Source organism: Ambystoma mexicanum, chromosome 12, assembly GCF_040938575.1.
Source record: "Ambystoma mexicanum isolate Mex_15411 chromosome 12, UKY_AmexF1_1, whole genome shotgun sequence".
NCBI lineage: Eukaryota > Metazoa > Chordata > Amphibia > Caudata > Ambystomatidae > Ambystoma > Ambystoma mexicanum.
Window position 1 is genome coordinate 639,182,746 of NC_090936.1, and position 19,148 is coordinate 639,201,893.

At 44.0% G+C, this 19,148-nt stretch overlaps 1 protein-coding gene across 3 annotated transcripts in view; it reads left to right on the forward strand.

Moving 5' to 3' along the window:
- Nucleotides 1-11,031: 11,031 nt before the first annotated feature.
- Nucleotides 11,032-19,148, forward strand: part of LOC138513947 (hyaluronidase-like) — a 214,097-nt gene continuing 205,980 nt past the window's right edge. Inside the window, exon 1 of one of the 3 annotated variants that reach the window (XM_069629115.1) lies at nucleotides 11,032-11,202. The gene's annotated coding sequence lies outside the window, so the exon portion shown is untranslated. The other 2 variants (XM_069629114.1, XM_069629116.1) reach the window with 2 other exon arrangements.

Here is a 19,148-nt window from a genome sequence, read left to right on the forward strand (position 1 = left end):
GAGCCAGGTCATTAAGATGTTCTTCGCAATCTGCTGTGTATAAATTATATAAGGTGGCTGCGAGAGGACAACCCTGCTTTAGTCCTTTCGTTGTTTTTATCATGGGTGTAGTCGTGCCATTCTTTGAAAGTCTCACAGCTATTGTTGTATCTGAACGTAATAGTTTTATTGGCTCGAGGATCTCTACTGGACAATTCCACGCCGACAGTTCTTCCCATAGTCGTGTTCTTGGTATGGAATCAAATGCCATATGTAGGTCCAAGAAAGCAGCATAGATCTGTGATTTTTTTCTATTGCTTCATATTTGACCAAAGGAGATTTATATGAGTACCAACGCCAACAGTGAATCCCGTCTGTCTCGCTGCCAATCGCTTTGTTTTCTTAGCCCATTCCTTACGTTTTTTGAGGAGCAATGCGGCAAAGATCTTGCCCAATGGGTCTAGTAGTGCGATCGGTCTAAAATTCTGCGGATTGTCCCGCGCCCTAGTTTGTATATATCTGCTTTTTTATTTTGCTTTGCTATTACTGGTTTAGGGAGAGAATATATGGATTTTGTTGACTCTATCCCTTACTTGTATTTTTCTGTATTTAATTGTAAGTTAACATTTTAGATGTGGTTAATCTCTTCAAGGAGTGTTTATTTAACTGTTATTATAATCCGGAAGGAGAGGGTGACTCCCTAAGAACAGAAATTACGGCTGCCCCTTTGATTTTTACCAATAGAAGAAATAGCATGAGTTGAGCACTGACCCTTCCGTTACCTCCTTCCCCCGTTGCAGAAGAAAAGGCCAGTGTGTCTATAGGAGGGGTAATTGTAGAGCATAGTGTAAAAAGGATATTCCTCTCCTTCTCTCTGCTGATGATTTGGGTACTCTTCCCCAAGGGATTCATAACCAAATGTTTGGTACTGCCATTTCAGAGTGTATATTGGAAAATCTTGAGACTATGAATTGCTCCTTCATGAATACCCTGCCTATCTTTTTGACTGGTGAGGTATATTTATTAGCACCATCAGAGCATTTAAGGAGGTTTTGGCAGAAGAGGAGAGCTTAACATTAACACAGAAGTATGTAAGCCCCAAATCGGTGGTTGGGGAGGATTTCCAATCCATCTTTCTAGCCATACAGAACTTAGGTGAATGTATCTGTTTTAGAGATGAAAGTGCAGACAAGTTACTTAAGCGACATTTCTAGTCACATGTATTCATTGGAACAAACAGTCAAGAATTGCGCCCTGAGGAACCACTTCAGGATCAAGGTCACCAAGTGATAGAAAGTCTGCCTTCTAATGTGGAGACTAAAGAAGTGGCAGATGTAATTATTCTGAGTAGGACACATTCCTTGGAGCCACGGGGTAACAGTGATGCAACCATTGAGTGGGTTAATGGCTATAGGGTTAAACAGAACTGTACAAAGAAGAAAAAAATAATTGCAAAATAAAAATAGGATATAAATAAATCTTCTAGGAAGTCTTTACATAAAGTTGTGCAGTTAGACAAATCTTTGAACCACCATTAGGAGAGGTGATGGGCGCTCAAATAAACCTGAAAGATGCACATTCTGAAGTTATAGCTGACCCTCTGAGGAATAGTTCTGTTTTAATGGTGGCTGGTTCTGTAGAGAGGCAAGAGGTCTGAAGTGATAGGGGATTAGGAATGTGCAATGGATTACATAGTTTCAGAGCTAGGTTTTTGATGCTAGGAAACAAAAAGGACTGAATAAAGGGTTGAATTTAGGCAATGTTAATACCGCCCAATCAGATTTCTTGGTCTTTGACATATTTAAGTGCCCACCCGTTCCGCGTCCTAGGAATACACAGAAATATAAATTGACCAGTAAAGTGCAATTAGTGGAACATATTGATCAGCAATTGAAAGCTACAGCAGGGGGGTAAACTCTACCCTACGAATACTGACAATCAAAATAAGTCTCGAATGGAGGCATTGGAACCTGCCAAGGAGCGTGAAAGTCAGGGAGAGACGAATCCCCCATTGAGCCGGGGGGCGATTAGAGATATTCTTGAATCAAGAAAGTTGGTTATCCTGCTACAACATGGGTGGGGGTGAATCCTAGCGAGGGTGAGCAATCTAAAGCCTCCCATCAGCAGGGTAATACAACAGTGGGTGTTATCTAAAGCTATATGCCAACAGGTTAAACCCTCTGAGTGTAATAAAGACCAGAAACCCTCGCAAGTGAACTGAGAGTACTTGTGCGATCTATTTAGGGATATGCCAGAGGACAAAGAAAAGGTTGGGCAATTCAACTCATTCTATGGGTATGAAGGTAACGAATGCAGTTATACATTTATCTGATAATTCTGTGTATAACCGGAACTTCTCACAGGAGAACAACATTGTTCCGGACATTCCCTTATTGGTTTCAGAGTAAAAGAACCTGCCTACCCACAAGAACTTAGCCAGGTGTTAAATTATATGCTTGATAGAGGCAGTCGGGACTCATGGAATAGGACCCGTGTTTTGGCCCCATTTTAATAAGGTACCCGCTCTCCAGATAATAACATCCAAGGATATTAAATTGTTTGACTTTATCCATCACTCTAGATATGATCATGTTAGACTAATAATTCCCTCTCAAATGGCCTATGAGGTTTTATTAAATGAAACATGGAACCTGCTGAAATTGGGGTATAATCTGCCTCCTTTCGAGAGGGGGAGGCAGGAAGGAGCAACTTCGCAGTGGCCTCAGGGGGAAGTGCCTCACAAAAATAACGAGGAAATTAATAGGCTCCGGGAGGCCCAAATAGGGGGAAGTAGAATTGGGACTGATGAGTCGAATGAGTGGCTATATTACAAAATATCTTGGAGGGCAACTTTAGCATAGGCACCTCCATTTCATGTATCTCATGGAATGTGGGAGGCTTCTCTGCCCAGTATTCTGATATAATACTTTGCTCTTACCTCCAAACTTTCACTATTATTTTCCTTCAAGAAACCTGGTTGGTTTGTCCCCAGTGTTTGATGGTTATATGATAGTAACAGAACCTGCAGTCCAGAGTTTAAGGGGTAGACCCACGGGGGGCTTGTTAATTGCAATCCGGAATGGTATTGGTCTTACAGTCATGAGGCATTCTAGTTTGACTAAGGGGGTCTTAGCTGTGCTTATTAAAATAGATTAGGGCAAATATGTTCAGCAAATCCTTAAACATCAACTGGAATCCCCTTGGCGATTTGAGTCAGGCTGTAGAGAGACTAAATGCATTTTTGGAAGAATTGTTGGTTTATAACCTGTCTGGGAGACAGGTGATAGTAGAGGGTGATTTTAATGCAGATTGTGATGATTCTCGAGCCCCTGACCTTGATGATTTTTTGACTGATTTTGTTGCTGATGGTACGTATTCGCAGCTGTATGATTTGGGGCAGGAGCTGGTGCACACTAACTCCGCTGCATGGAGAGAAACGGTTCAAGGACTAGTATGGCGTACAAATCTAGAGGGGTGGGGGCTTCACATGCTAAATGAGACACTTGAAGGTAATGGAAATAACTCCTCATCGACTATTGATTACATATTTGTCTCTAGAGTGCTGTTAGACATATGTACTAAGTTTGAAATTCCCCCTCCCCCAACTGTAATAGTGATCATAGTATGTTGTGAATGGTCTTTGTGTGGAGCCAGGAGGAACATCAAGTAATTATATATACCCCAGCTCAAATGACTAATACGAGCTGTAATTGACTTAGATGACGTGATGACAATGTTACAAAACTTAACATGCTGATGGTGAAAGATTTTGAGAGTTCGCCATACGAAACTAAGCTGGCTACCTATGTTTTAAAATCGTTTTACCATTATCTCGTCAGTGATGGCAATTATAAGTAAAGGTTCAATGAGGAAATCCTCTGTGCAATATCATCATCATAAATTTGATTTACAAGTATAAAGTATGAAAGCCAGATACGGAAGAAGATTCGACGAGTAAAAGATACGGCAGAAGATTTGACGAGTAAAAAGAGTCTCACCTGGTGGGGAAGAGAGAGTGAAGCAGATCAAATTGAAGCAAAAATTAAAAGAAATTTCTCAAGTCACATCGGCATAAGCTTCATCAACATGATGGTGAGGCTATGTTGGCAGCTTTGAAGGGGGGGAGACATCTCGAAATGTTTTGTCTTTCATTAACGGTCTAGAAATTAACCAAATGATCTTTCAGAGTAAGCCCATTAGTGAACACAGGTGGTTTAGCCATTTATCTGAGCTTTACCGACCAGGGAGGGAGTTTGGTGGAACTAATTAAGTTTGTAATTCTCGTTGTTCTAGGGCTCCGGAGGTTACTGTGGAGGATATAAAAAAACAAATTATTGGGGCTACCTCATCCAGAGCTGGCAGCCCCCACCTATTAGCAAATAAGATTTTTTTAAAAGACATAAAACTTTGGTCAAGAATAATATATGTTTTTTAATTTCTGATATTGTCTATATAATAATAAGTCTACTTCCTATGTAATTCCCATCTATATAAAAGGGGGGCAAGATGTCCTCCTTAAATGTCCATCCGATCATCTTTTTGTATGCTGATTCAAAAATGTTTGTCTCCATGTTATTAGGGAAAATTGAGGAATGGTGTGGGTCTAAAAAGGTTCTTCATATGTTCCAAACCGGGTTTAGGAAATGGTTGGGCACGGATTGTGGGGCCCATTATTGACCTGTTTGCAGCATCTCACCTGGAAAGATAATGCTCTTCCTATATAAGTTGCGTCCATGGACTTATCCATGGCATATGATTTGGTAGACCAGGACATTCCGTGAATGAAACTTGACAAACTAGGACTTCCCGGAGGACTGTTGAGTATACTTATTTATCTACATGAAGGTTTTCCTATTCAAGTTCGATTAAATATTAATGGCTTAATGTCTAAGCCGATACCGACTTTTAACGGTCTTAGAGAGGGCTGCATATTGGCTCTTTGCCCGTTTAACATCTATATGTCAGATGTGGGAGAGTTTCTTTCAAAAGTCTCTTTTGTTCCCCAGAAGATCAGAGATCTAAAAATCCAATGGCCAGCCTACGCTGATGACTATTTCATTTGATCACACTATGATTGGACTGCAAAGATTAATTAAAGGCTTTTAATTAGTACATTTTAGGAAATGAGTGCCCTAATCCACAGAAAACTGATTTTAAAAAAGTGTGCAAATTACAAGAGAAAAACACGTTTTCGTGGTTTCTTAACTGAACAATGCTTCAGGTCAAAGATAGGAGGACTTATTTGGGCTATCCCATCACTTCTTATCCCTTTAAATCCTTTCACAGAATTTTTTTTAAAGGAGAAAGCAACTATGTTGCCTGCCCAAATCTGCTGTATTAACATTTTATTTAGGGAAAGCAATTCCAAGGTTGAGTTATGATATGAAAATTCTTCAGGAGTGTTTTTTTTCTGAATAAAATATTATGAAGCGGAATATGGCGTAAAGTATTGTATTTTCTACCTCTGAGTGTTTCCCTCTCAGCAATACGGTATGATTTTAGACTCCAATCACTCCAAAGTAGAGTACAATGGAAGCAGCTTTCACTTTTTAGGAAATTGTATGTTTTTCCAGATCATAATCTATATTTGGTTTTAGGAAAAGAGGGCAAAGAGGGAGTACAAAAAGACAGATTTATAAACTCATTTAATTTATACAATTTACAGATTTTAGATCATTTGGGGACCTCATTGGAAACCTTTACTAGTAACCCTAATAATGTGAAGAATTTAATACAAAGGAATGATTGGGCTAATACTGTTGATGTGTTATTAAGATCCTCTCTTTATGTCCATTTAATTTCACATCATTAAAAGTTGGGTACTCCTGAATTTAATCTGCAACCGTTTCCCGGTAGGAGGTTGAGGAATGAGTATGCATTTTAGAATGAACTATTTATCTACAAATGAAATAATTAGCATGAGGAGTAGTCTCCCTTTAGACTCAGCCTCCTGTCGGTTATGTAAATGTCCTCAGGAAATAGAATCATTGCCTCACTTACTACTTTATTGTCCTGCATTAAGGGCGCAGCAGATTGCCTATTTTATTACATCTGAATCTTGTACCTGATGGGCTATGCTTGAATTTTTTTTGGCAGAATTTAATGCATGGGAAATCGTTCTCTTTCAAATTAACTGTTTTGAGGTTTTAAATTTTTTTTGTAAATTATGATGAAGCTTGGAATTGTATAAATGTGGAAACAAAATGCTTTCGAATAATATCTATGTAATGAATTGAAATTTAAGATTTGAAGTGTGTGGATTTTAAATATTTGTAAATGTAAATGACTTGTTTGGTTCAATTAATAAAAGGAAGGGGGGGCGGGTGGGGAGGAGAGGGGGGAGGGGTGGGGAAAAGTATGAAGACAATACTAGACTCTACAAGAAAGTTCAAGGGAGTTGAATAAAAGGTTCAGGTTGATAATGTTCTTAACATAAGTTGTGACAGAAGCTCAACTATTGTCTTAAGTTAAAAAATGAAAATAAAGTTGGTTAAATAAAATGTAAATGACTTGTCCATTTTAATGAAATTGTATATGTATGAAATTCTTATGAAATGTTGTAAAGGTTTATTTAAAACCAATACAAATAAATTCATGTAAAAAAATGTAAAACCGGAAACTTGGATGGAGAAAAAATTACGACCAGACAAAAAGAGTAAACTATCAAAAACAAATCTGAGCATAAAAAAGGAAATGCTCAAAGCCAAAAAGAAATACTATGACAACAGAATAACAAAAACCACCAACACCTAGAAAGAACTATTCAACATCATAAATGCCATGAGAAATCCACCTGAATGAAACAACACACTCGTACCTTCACAAAAACTAAGCAATGATCTTGCAGACCACTTTAAAAATAAAATCATCAACATACATCGGATCATACAAAGCAGACCAATCAACCAGACCGTGCCCTATGCACCCACCCACCCTGGAACCACAGAACAAGCTGCAAAGCTTAACCCAAATATCAGGAGAGGAATTCCTCGAGCTGGTCAAACAAAGCAACAATGCAAGCTCCCCAATGGACCTCTGCCCATCAGACATCTATAAATCAATCCTTACACAGGGTACACCATTGGAATGCCACAGAAACCTCAACCAATCGCTCTCAACAGGGAGAGTACTGCAGGTTTTCAAATCTGCGTACGTCAAACCACTCCTCAAGGATACAACAGGCAATGTGGAGGACGTCTCCAACTAGAGACCGATATCAAACATTCCCTATCCGGCAAAACTTCAAGAGACCCATGTCTACGAACAAACATTGGAACACATAGAAAACCACCAACTATTGGACCATGTACATGTCAGCTTCACATCCCATGAGAGGACAGAAACAGCACTTCTCTCTATCTGGGATGACTTAAAGACCAATGCAGATTCCAACACAAACTCTGCACTGATACTACTCAACCTTTTCGCAGAGTTCGACAGTCAGCCACAACATACTCATCAAGAGAAAGAATTAGGGATCACCAACACGGCACTGCTATGGATTAAATATTTCCTATCTGAAAGAACAGAATCAGTATGGTTAAAACCATTGTAATTGTAAATTTGTAAAGCGCTTCTACACAAGTGAAGAGCTTCAAAGTGCTTCAAGGCGGGAAGGGAACAAGGGAATACAGTAGTGATTCTTAGGCCTTGAAGTTTCCAAATGATCTAGCATACTAGGCCTGAGGAATTTCAACTAGTACAAGTGCATGACAGTAGGGCGGGAGAGAAGGGGAGGGGAAGGAAAGAGCATACACTCAATAGGCTGCTGTACTAGGCCTAATGACTTGTCTGATAGTACAATTGCATGAGAAAGAGTGTGGAGAGAAGGAGGGGTAAAAGGACATACAGAACAATAAGCTACCGTACTAGGCCTGGTGCCATTCAGATTGATTGATGATAGGTTATCATCAATGGTACGACGTTCTTTCAAATGGTCCACGGTTCTTTCATCGGCAGGCATTTCATTTGAAATGCCTGACGATGAAAGGACATGGAACCTCATTAATAATGCGCCTATGCACGAGTGTTGCATGCACAACCAAGCTAGGGAGGGGAGACAAAGGGAGGACGGGACAAATGATCTTGCTAGGCCTAGTACATTCAAGGTCGTGTAGGTGCGCAGACAGGAAGTGAGAGGGAGGGGGACAAGTGCGCCCAGTCCGTCAGGGGCCTGGGATAAGTGCAGAGAGGTTGCTCCTCACATGGAACACAATCTGTGTGCAGTAGTGCAAGGCAGAGTGCAGAGGCCCGGTGGCAAGTGTGGGACTGGCAGGGGAGCCTGTGAGGTTTTGGAGGTGCACCAGGCGACCAGTCAGCGAAACTGAGCAGAGGTGTGGAGGAAAACGGATGAGTGAAGCAGGAGGTGGAAGAAGCAGGGGAGAGGGAGAGAGAAAGAGGAAGGTCTTGAGGAGAGTCCGGAACTTGAAGTGGTCTGGCTCAAGATGGAGAGAGGAAGTGAGGTTTTTCCAGAGGGAGGCACCTGCAGAGGATAAAGTTCTACCCCCAAATTTCTGTTTAGAGTAACGGCTCACCCGCAGAGAGTTGGAGGAGGCCCAGCGGAGGGCTCTAGACAGAGAGGATTTAGGAAGAGAGCGTTGTATGTAGTGCAGGCCCTGCCCCAGAAAGCCTTGTGGACTATGCAGAGGAACTTCAACTTGATCCTTGCAGCCACTGGGAGAAAGTGGAGGGATTTCAGTGCCGGAGAGATGCAGTCCCTGTGCTTGAGGCCAAGGATAAGTCATTCAAATCTGTGTCGCGTGACACCACCTGTGGAGTACCACAAGGATCATGCCTATCCCCTCTCCTCTTCAACATCTACATGACTCCCCTAATCAACCTTATCAAAAAGGCACAACCTCACCTGCTGCAACTTTGCAGATGACACCCATATCATCTATAAAATCAAAGATGTACAAGAGGAGAAAAGCACTAACAGACTGTCTCTAAGAACTCTGCGAATGGGTGAACATAACCAGCCTCAAAGTCAACTCGGGCAAGATGGAAATCAGGATTATATCCAAAAACCATGGAATCAACCCATACATCCCATGGACCACATAACTAGAAACAGCACCAACACCATCCAAAATGGTCAAAAACCTTGGAATCCTAATGGACAACGACCTAACCTTAGACCCACAAGTAAACACAATAATCAAGAAATGCTTCTTCCACCAGCACACAAACAGATTCTGCCATTCCTCTACTTCATGCACAAAACACTGGCCATCATCTCCCTCACCATGTCCAGGATAGACTACACCAACAGCCTATACCTCGGAATGCTGGATTATCTACTGAAGAAAACTGCAACATATACAGAACGCAGCGGCCAGACTTCTCCTCAAACACTAATGAAGGGACCAAATGACTCTAGCTCTAAAGATGCTACATTGGCTGCCAGTCAAAAGACGAATTACATTCAAAACAATGTGCATAACACACAGAGCAATCCACATCCAAGGGGCATAATTCTTACAAAAGATAATCACCATTTACTAGCAAACTAGAACACTCAGATCCAGCAACGACATCAGCCGGGAACCTAAACCATACACAAGGAAAACATTCTGTGGACCAGCATTCTCTTGCCTAGTCGCAAAAATGTGGAACTCCCTCCTAAGAGAAATACGAAACATGAAGGACCATCTAAAATTCAGAAAACTCCTAAAAACCTGTCTCTTCAATTCAGAACCGGACGAAAACGAATGAGCGATACCCACACCCCACGGAATGAACACACAAATGCCAAGACGGGGACTAGGGCAGGCCACAAAGAAGTGCAGGGAAGTAGAGAGACCTCCAAATGGGAGGGAGACCCGGGTGCACCAGTCCCTTAGAGGGCCCTACCGGAAATGAAGGCGTGTTAAGCTGGACCACAGACAGAGGGCATTAGAACTGAAGGGGAATGAGTGGTGACTGAACAGATAAACCACGGGGCAGAGGGAGCTCAAGGGCACAGGGAAGAGCCCTTCACCCCAGGGGCCCAGGGAGGCGAGGGTGGCTGCACACCGGGATATGCCAGGGGGGTCAAAGCGGAGGAGACATCTGCCAGTCTGAATACGGGCTAGGGGGCGTGGAGAAGGCATCACCACCAAATAACCCTGCTAACAACCCACAACTCTGCACAGAATATAGGGAGGAGACTCCTAGACCCCTAGCACACCACAATACATGAGACTGGAAGGGTTATGTACCACGAGTGGCCAAAACAGAATGTGGTGCAACAAAGTATCACCACTAAGCAGCCCCACTAAAAACGTATCCCTCGGCTCACACCTCTCAAACTCTAAACAAAATACAACCATACCTCTACAGCACAACAAACCACACGCACTTCACTACACTGCAACAATTAAACAAACCACACATAGCCTCGCACAACAGCAGATGACTACTACCAACCTAAAGTTCACATCCACGCTCAGCGCATGCTGTAAACCGAACTGAAGCTGCCAACAGCACATCACAGCTCTGTGCTGCCCCCTTCCCCCGCTCACTCCTACTAATTTACCATACCCTTGGTTTTCAGATCCACCAAGGGACCACTCCGGTGCTTTACATAACGTAAGATTTTTTCTTTGAAGCTAGCTATGCATATCCTGTTTTATATGACTGGTTCATCCCAGATATTTTCTGTTTGGGGGCTTGGGGTCACATATGTAATTTAGTGGGTAAGGCCTACCAAGATTTGTAGTAGGCCTTCATCACTGGTAATATAATCATACAATATTTTCTCGATCAGAATGGTTAGTGGCTTCTGGTGGGGTCCTGCCGGATGTACTCCCAATGAATCTAAACCTGGAGTAGAATGATTGACCGTTGTACTGGTGCCCGTTTATCGATCTGCCAGTCTGTTCTGCGAAAGTGGGTGAAATCTAGTTGTACTGGCGAGTTAAATAATTTAATAACGCATTTGAAGCTATGCACGGGTATCAATCGCTCTCACAAAGCACTTTAAACTACTCGCCCGAGTGCTTTACCGGCTCCTAAAAACGGGCACTGGTTAGACATTCTTGAGAACCCTGCCCCCTGTTCATAAATCACTGCAGAGAGGGAGGGCTGATGTTTACTCCCCTCGCCCTCTCAGGGTCCCATTAGTTGGAAGCAGAGAAGAAGAGAGGGTGAACGCTCTGTAAAGCGACATCTCGTCAGAGCCGCGGTAGTCAGCAAAGCCAGACGGTCTGCCAAGGAGTGTGTGCACCGGACTGCTTTCCAGAGGTGAGTACGACGGATATGTCGTCGAGCACCCTGTCAACATGAGGAAACCCCAGACGCCACTCGATAGGAACTAGGTGTGTGGGAGGCCCTAGCCGTGCGCGCTACTTGCCACGGGCGTGTCATCCAGGTGTTATATATTCAGGTATGTGGTATTCCTGGCAGGTAACGGCTCCCGTCAAGCGTTTGATGTCTTGGCTATCAACATGCCGGCTCTCTGCAGACGGAAGCAAGGTAGAAGAAAGGGCGTATTTGCGGAATCTACAGGTGGTCAGTGTTTTCCGAGTTAGGGGTGGGGAGCGTATTTGGGGCAAGGGGTGGGAATTTCAATTAAACTACTTAAGGGATTATTTTATAAGTAATTCATTTTTACCAGTGTGTCTAGAGGCCACAACCGCAAAGTGTATTTTGTTTAGTAGGGCAACATGGTGGCATGTTAATTGTGTTTGTGCTTTAGACCAAGAGCCCAACAACAACGCCTGCCATAGTAATTAGTTCAAGATGATGTGAGAACCGGGCGCCTTTCCGGCTTCCAGGCAATGTTTTATGCATCCCTTAACAGGCATATTAAAGTACACCCCAGTAGCTCAAGGTCAGAGGTAACATATGCAAACGCTTACACACACGTCCCGATCCGGGAAGAAATCTACGATCTGCTTGTAGTGTTCGCTTTCAAGAACTGGGAGGATGGGGGGACTTCTGTTTGCAACGCTTGCAGCAAATCTTTGAGGTAATGTGTGCACTTTAGGCTAATGACATTTGAAATCAAACCTCGAAAAATATTTAAAACATTGATGTTGTGTTTCTTTACTAGGCGGCTACACGTGTAAAGGCAATTAAGTGCATGTTCTATTATATAATCTGTACATTCCTGTTTGCCTGAGTAAATGAGCTATGCTATTTGTTGTGGCGCAATTTGATGCTATCGCAACGCGGAACGCACAAACCGCATTTGTTTTCCACTCCCAGGCACGCAGTGTCCTGTTAACATTTAAGATGTATATATGTGTGTGTGTGTGTCACTGAACAAACGTTGTTAAAGGGACGTTATGGTTCAAATGCACTAATAAAAAAATAAAGGGAGCTATGGTTAAGTTGCACTAGTAAAAACCTACGAAATGAAATAAAAAAAATGGTTAAAATGGCGTTGTGGTTGCAAGAAAAACCTCAGAAATTCACAGTTATATTTGCCAGTTATGGTAAGCTAAGCAACCATAACTCGAGTCACCCCCGTGCACTGCTAACACTAACACCCAGGACATCAAAGATGACCTCACAAATGTCATTGATGGCATCACATATCTGGGCCACTTGTTTTTGTTTACTGACATGATTAGGCTAGTTTTGAGTTTTTACTGACAATAAGAATTTCCAAAGTTTAAAATGTGCTACATATCTAAACATTAACCTTTTAATATCTTAAAGTACATTCCTTAGGGTTTGGTCTCAGCTCATGGTGCACATACACAGGGCAATAGGCAGGCCTCAAACACACCATTTATTTGTATACATGAAGATGCACTTTAATGTTATTCACATATTTTGGTGATGTTGTTTCTTTCTTCCTTGCTTTCGTTTCCCTGTATGTGCCTCTGATTTGTAGGCATTGTGGGTCTTCAAATCTATTGTTTGTACTAGCACAGGTGTGTTGTAAGTCTTGAATTGTTAGCTAGTTAGTATATGCTTAACATTACTCAAAAATCTGATAAGGTAGCATTCATTAATTTACTATCCAAAATTACAAGATTATAAATATTGTACTTCTGTGGTGCATGCTGCAGCGATTACCTATGTTAATGTTTGATTATGTCAACATTCCGTGTGTTCCCCTCTGTCCCTTCCTCCTCCCGCCCCCGAATCCTCCCACCTCCCCTGATAGGCCAGCTGCCCCATCTGCTTGCCTCGGTGTTGCTGCCCCAGCCCCTGAGCGCCACTTTCGCTTCCGGCGCCTCAGGTGAGCTTGGTGTGCTAGAGACTCTCTTGGGCCTCGGTTTGGTCATCTTTGCCTCCCCTTAAGGCCCCCAGGCCGTGCCTGCAGCCCCGCGTGCTCCCCTCCGTCCCTTCCTTCCTCCAGCCCCTGAGCCCTCCCACCTCCCCTAATAGGCCAGCCGCTCCATCTGCTTGCCTCGGTGTTGCTGCACCAGCCCCTGAGCGCCACTTTTACTTCCACCGCCTCAGGTGAGCTTGGTGTGCTAGAGACCCTCCTGGGCCTCAGTTTTGGTCATCTTTGCCTCCCCTTAAGGCCCCCAGGCTGTGCCTGCAGCTCCGTGTGCTCCCCTCCATCCCAGCCCCTGAGCGCCACTTTCGCTTCCGGCGCCGCAGGTGAGCTTGGTGTGCCAGAGACCCTCCTGGGCCTGGTTTGGTCATCTTTGCCTCCCCTTAAGGCCCCCAGGCCATGCCTGCAGCCCCGTGTGCTTCCCTCCGTCCCTTCCTCCTCCCGCCCCCGAACCCTCCCACCTCCCCTTATAGGCCAGCCGCTCCATCTGCTTGCCTCGGTGTTGCTGCACAAGCCCCTGAGCGCCAGTTTCGCTTCTGGCGCCTCAGGTGAGCTTGGTGTTCTAGAGACCCTCCTGGGCCTCGGCTGTGCCTGCAGCCCTGTGTTCTCCCCTCTGTCCCTTCCTCCTCCTGCCCCCGAGCCCTCCCACCTCCCCTGATAGGCCAGCCGCTCCATCTGCTTGCCTCAGTGTTGCTGCACCAGCCCCTGAGCGCCACTTTCGCTTCCGGCGCCTCAGGTGAGCTTGGTGTGCTAGAGACCCTCCTGGGCCTCAGTTTTGGTCATCTTTGCCTCCCCTTAAGGCCCCCAGGCTGTGCCTGCAGCTCCGTGTGCTCCCCTCCATCCCAGCCCCTGAGCGCCACTTTCGCTTCCGGCGCCTCAGGTGAGCTTGGTGTTCTAGAGACCCTCCTGGGCCTGGTTTGGTCATCTTTGCCTCCCCTTAAGGCCCCCAGGCCGTGCCTGCAGCCCCGTGTGCTCCCCTCCATCCCTTCCTCCTCCCGCCCCCAAGCCCTCCCACCTCCCCTGACAGGCCAGCCGCTCCATCTGCTTGCCTCGGTGTTGCTGCACCAGCCCCTGAGCGCCACTTTCGCTTCCGGCGCCTCAGGTGAGCTTGGTGTGCTAGAGACTCTCCTGGGCCTCGGTTTGGTCATCTTTGCCTCCCCTTAAAGCCCCCAGGCGGTGCCTGCAGCCCCGTGTGCTCCCATCCGACCCGCCCTCCCACCTCCCCTGATAGGCCAGCCGCTCCATCTGCTTGCCTCAGTGTTGCTGCACCAGCCCTTGAGCGTCACTTTCGCTTCTGGCGCCTCAGGTGAGCTTGGTGTGCTAGAGACCCTCCTGGGCTTGGTTTGGATTGGAGGAGCCGCATCTTGCTTCCTGGTCTAGCGACCAGAGGGGACCTCGCCTGCTCCACTTCCATCTGGAGCCAGGTGAGTGTGCCCCCGAAAGCCTAGAGCTCTCTCCGCCATCTTTAGGCCTTGGGGTCTTGAACACCCATGGCCCCAGGCCACCTGAGGCCATAGCCTGCCTGCCTCCCCCTACCCCTTCCCGGCGAGAGCCCCTCCGCCTCCCGAACTGCCCCCCCGCCCTGATTGGTCTACCAGAAGCCATAACTGACCCTCCCAGGGCAGCCCTCTGCCCGGCAGCCCCTGCGGCTAAGGGCCCAAGGACAAGGGCGGCTCCCACATTGGGGGTTCCAAGATGTGTCTGCAGGTGTCAGCAGAGGAAACCAATGAAGCCACCAGACACCGACAAAACTTTAACTGCTGGCATGGATGGGGGGTAGAGCAATTACTCTAATCCAGAAAGCTCCTGCCACTCTAACTTACCTTTCAATGGCCTAGACTGCTACAGACCTACACCATGCATTATTAGAGAGATATGTGACCACCAGCCTAAACCTATTCATGGCTGGACAGCAAACACTGCCTGCAGTATAATGTTAACTCTTTCCATACCCCGAGAGAACCACAAAGATTAGCCTGCGCCAAATCTAGACAGAAATGTGATTGTTAGCATATGCCACACTTAGATGGAATTCTCAAGTTTAGTATGCGTCGCATCTAGACAGAAATGTGATTGTTAGCATATGCCACACCTAGATAAATTCTCAAGTTTAGTCTGTGCCAAATCTAGACAGAAATGTGATTGTTAGCATATGCCACACTTAGATGGATTTTCTCAAGTTTAGTCCGCGCCAGATCTAGACAGAAATATGACTGTTAGCATATGCCACACCTAGATGGAATGCTCAAGCTTAGCCCGCGTTGCATCTAGATAGAAATATGATTGTTCGCATATGCCACACTTAGATGGAATTTCAGAAATGTGATTGTTAGCATATGTGATTCTTAGCATGCACCACACTTAGAATTCTGAACCTAGCTTGCGTCGCATCTAGATAGAAATGTGACTGTTAGCATGTGCCACACTAATATGGAATTCTAAACAACTTTAGCTTGCGTCGCATCTAGACAGAAATGTGATTGTTAGCATATGCCACACCTAGATGAATTCTCAAGTTTAGTCTGTGCCAAATCTAGACAGAAATGTGATTGTTAGCATATGCCACACTTAGATGGATTTTCTCAAGTTTAGTCCGCGCCAGATCTAGACAGAAATATGACTGTTAGCATATGCCACACCTAGATGGAATGCTCAAGCTTAGCCCGCGTTGCATCTAGATAGAAATATGATTGTTCGCATATGCCACACTTAGATGGAATTTCAGAAATGTGATTGTTAGCATATGTGATTCTTAGCATGCACCACACTTAGAATTCTGAACCTAGCTTGCGTCGCATCTAGACAGAAATGTGACCATAGCATGTGCCACACTAGTATGGAATTCTGAACTTTAGCTATGCACGGCATCTAGATAGAAATGTGACTGTTAGCATGTACCGCACCTAGATGGAATCCCACAATTGCATGGACAGCAATGCCAACTAACCAACCAACTAACAATTCCATCCCTCTGCATACACCTCTCAAACTATAACCAAACACAACCACGAGCCTAAAACGCAGCAATCCGCACAAACTTCACAACAATGCAACAACAAAACAAACCACACATAGACTTGCACAACAGCACACAACGACTATGGACCATAAAACACCCCAAGCCCAGACACCGGACCCACCGGGCTGAGGCTGTCAACAGCACATCACTGCTCTCTTGCACTTTCCCAGCTTATTCCCACTAACCCACCCCCTCTCCTCCCATTTATCAGAGCCGCCAGAGCGCCAGGGGACCACTTCGGTGGTGATGGTGTGCAGTACAAATGTCCTTAAACATTAACATTAGGTTGCTGTATTAACAACAACACTCCAATATAATGTTTTGTTGACATGAGTACATTCTTTAATAGATAAAGTAATTCATGATAGGTCTCCCGATCACCCCTGACAACTTGTTACCAACGTTATAAACTCAACCCCATGTAGGGACTTTTCATCAAAATTAATTTCATATGTGATGTCATCAATGACATCTGTGATGTCATCTTTGTCCTGGGTGTTAGTGTTAGTAGTGCACGGTGGTGGCGCGAGATATGGTTGCTTAGTTTACCATAATTGGCCAATTTCGGAGGTTTTTTTTCGGTTCTACTTGTAACCATAACGTCCCTTTAACCACATTTTTTCATTGAATTTCATAGGTTATTATTAGTGCAACTTAACCATATTGTCCCTTTAACAAAGTCTTTTCAGTCAATTTCATGGGCTATTACCGGTACAGGCTAATTTTCTACAACTTACTAATATCATACTTATCCCAATATAGCAATATTCTTGTCCAATTTACAAAGTTTCACCTTAAACCTCTGTCATTTCCCACCTTCTAGCATCATTTTTAACACTTGTATACACTTTTTGCAACTTTTTAAACTGTTTTTGCGTCCGTAGACATTCGCGAACGTCTGACGGCATCACGGACTTTCCGGACACCGTCAAGTGATCACGTGCTCACGTGCGGCATGATGACGTGTTCGTGAACGCGTCCGTGCTTCGCAGACAGTTCGGAACTGCACTTTATACTAATCTAGGAAATTTCAAGCTCAAAATGTACCCTTGCACAGCCCCTACACCTATTCTTACACATTATCCATTAACAATCTAGTACACAGCATATACTTGGAGGAATATTAGCAAAACTGCTATTTATCTTAAAAATGGAATAGGCTATTGCCATTCCTCCTCCCCAAGAGGCACCACCACCAGCTGGAGGACCTACACAACAAAAAGCACAGTACTTCCAAAGGCAATGAAGAGGACAAAGAAGATGAGGTAGCGGGTGTGCCTACCTCTAGCACCAAGAGAGAATCAAGGGTGTGGCAGTTCTTTACCACTGTTGGGAATGTACCAAAGGTTAAAGCTACCAAAATGAAATGAGTGTACTCCGTTGCGGACAACCTGGACAGTTCTCCTACGGGACCAGCTCCATGCACCACCACACCCAATCCATTCACTGCAATGCTCTCAGAAAGGCTGTTCTTTTCTTAGCAAGTAGTAGGCTGTCTTCCTCCACCTCATCTTCCTCAACCAGTATTATAACCAGACAGCCTACTTCTGTGGGAGACAAAATCCCATCAGCTACAGTGCAAGCGATAAAAGAGGCTTTTCATCCATATCTTTCGAAGACAACAGTACTCTGTATATACTGCAACACACCACTCTGCAGAGGGGAGCAATTTCAAAGTGCTTTTGAAGCTGAAATCAAAGAGCATGAGAAACACTGCCCCTACCTTCGATGTTAAACATGCGTAACATCTTCCCCTGTCCACCTGCCGCACCACATTTGTGGTTGGTGCCTCTTCTCTCATTGCCCCCCCACCTTACTGTCTAACCTCACCTGCAAACATTTTTAAAAAAGGTTCCTTTAGGAACCACATTCACCTTCCACAGTTAGAAAATAGCCCTAAAACAATTATCTTATGGACTCCATCTACTGTATATTTCTCAATAAAGTAAGATTCTTTCATCCTAACTTCAAAAGCCCTTGCTGCACTGATTACATTAGGCCGCCCATAACGCTAAAATCACTATACGTTCAAAATAAGCTCCACCTATTTCAATGACGTTAGTGGGCTGAGTAGCCAAACGTACCCTGTCATCACCAATATCATAAGGTTATCTAACGCAAATTGAGGAACTTAAACACACACATCTACAACAAATGCAAAAGTTTTCTGTCTTTTTACAAAAATGCTAGAACATTTTATTTTGAAGAAAACAACAATACTCAGGACGGTAACAAGCATTTTTCATTTTGACACAACGAAAAAACAAGTCCACGAAGACTTGGTCAACTTTGTCAAATACAGTTCCTAGCTACCAAACTTTGTATTGTTCTCATTTCCAGTAAAACTGTCAATGGTTATCAACTAATGCCAAATCCGAACATGTATTCATTTAATGCAAGTCTTTGCGTTCTTCACCAAAAATTATCTTCCATGACCAACGGATAATGTACGCACATGGTGCTCCATTACAGAGGAGAAATTAGTGCTTTAAAATTGAAATAAAAGAAACACTTTGACATCCGCATGTTTCTAGAAGCTATATGCTCACATTGCCCTTCTTGTTACTGCGACCACAAAAGGACAGATTGTTGCCTGGCGATCATCCCAGATTATTGTTATTAAATACCTGTTGTTAATAATTGTTGTCCAAATACTGTTGAAAAAGCCGTCGGCCAGTAGGCTGTACCCATGACATGCGCACATCGGGATTATACAACTATATAAAATGAAGACGGCAAAAACATATTTCAGTAACCACTTTACAGTTAAATATACACAGTACATTCTTATTTTGCCTATACATTTCAGTGACAATTTGCACGTACAATGTCTATTCTTTGCCTCAAATTGAACATTCATCCGTCAGGACATTCATCATATGGCACACAGTACACTTTCAATCCACACTTCAATAAATATTATTTCAAATCTTG